This window comes from Phoca vitulina, unplaced genomic scaffold (genome assembly GCF_004348235.1).
Source record: "Phoca vitulina isolate PV1807 unplaced genomic scaffold, GSC_HSeal_1.0 scaffold33, whole genome shotgun sequence".
Lineage (NCBI taxonomy): Eukaryota > Metazoa > Chordata > Mammalia > Carnivora > Phocidae > Phoca > Phoca vitulina.
This window is the reverse complement of record NW_022589736.1, coordinates 11,033,798-11,035,241: the sequence shown is the minus strand read 5'-3', so window position 1 is coordinate 11,035,241 and position 1,444 is coordinate 11,033,798. Positions and strand designations below refer to the sequence as shown.

Genomic DNA, 1,444 nt, shown 5'->3' with positions numbered 1-1,444 from the left:
GATCTAAGACATTATACTCATAGCATTTAGAGTTATTGAAAGTATTGCTTGAGATCCTTTTAATGATCTACAATAAATCGAATGTAAAAGGTCAGGTAAACAAATCACAATTGTACATAAACATTTTCATTAACTATTTAAAAGCATCTGACTCCCTTTAACAGTTTAGAACTTAAGGATTTTAGGCACTATTGATTTTAAAACAAGACCTCTTACACCAAAATATATGGCATCAGACAAGTTTATGTGCCAAAATCTATAATATGGACTTTACCCTTCACAGTATTATATTTTATATTCCTAATAAAGGTTTGAAAATCATTGAGTTTGGTTAGAAAGATTAGTTCTAGGTCTATTTCTGAGCATGCTTTATGTGCCAGAAACTTTGCTGAGCTTGAAAACACTTGGGAATAAAAGTATAAAAAGCTAGACACACAGACATATAAGCAAACAATTTCAGTTCAAGTCAATGACTGCTCTTGATGGTGCATTTCACAAAGCGAGGACACCGTGTGCACATTTGGACCTGTGCCTGCCTGAGAGAGGCAGGGAAGACTTTACAGCATGGGGGCAACAGAACCAAGACAAAGAATGATGTGGAGTTGGCCAGGAAGGAGAGTGGAGAAAGATACTCAAATAGCTATCAGCTATCATCCACATACTAACATCTCTGAAAAGTGTATCTTCAGCTCAGTATTCAACACTCATGTCCAATTGCCAACAGGGTGTCTCTATTTAGATGTCCCAGTGAAACCTCAAGTTTGCTGTGTCCAGTCTCATCTCTATCTAGTCTCTCTATAACCTGTTCCTTCTCTGGTTTTCTCCACATCAGTAAATGTTGAACAAGCAACACTGTTGGATATTAGCTTTGAATCCCTAAATGCTTCATCATATCTCCTATTGAATGAGTTACCAACCTTAGCCAATTCTGTATGTGTTATTTCTTCTAAGACATGCAGTTCTTTTCTCCTTATGTTTTGGTTCAAGTCTTCACATCTTCTCCCTTGAAATATTACAGCAATATCTTAATTGGTCATTCTACTCCATCAATTTCTTTCTATTAGCAATAATCGCGCCTCGGATAAACCTCATTGGCTACGATACTGCCACTGCGCAAAGCTCCATCAATTTCTTTCTGTTGTGTTCTCCACACTGCCAGTAAAGCTGCTTCTCTGAAAAATACATTTGATGATATCTCTCCCCTGTTTGAAGTCCTTGAGTGAATTCTCATGGTAGCTGAAACCATAGCATAAAAAGCCCTTCAAGACCTGAATTCCCCCACCTTTCTCCTTTCCATCTCTGTACTTCAGAGATGTAAATGTTCTACTAATCTGAGTGGCCTTGAAATCTCTTTCCATCTGTAACTAAATTCTTTTTGCCTTTCAAAATTCTGTTCTGGTGACACTCTTTCCAGGAGGACTCTTCCAATCTGCATCCCATAATT

General features: G+C 37.5%; 1 pseudogene; it reads right to left on the bottom strand.

Annotated features, from left to right (window-relative positions):
- Window positions 1-999: 999 nt before the first annotated feature.
- LOC116645717 lies at window positions 1,000-1,121 on the bottom strand (annotated as a pseudogene).
- Window positions 1,122-1,444: the final 323 nt, after the last annotated feature.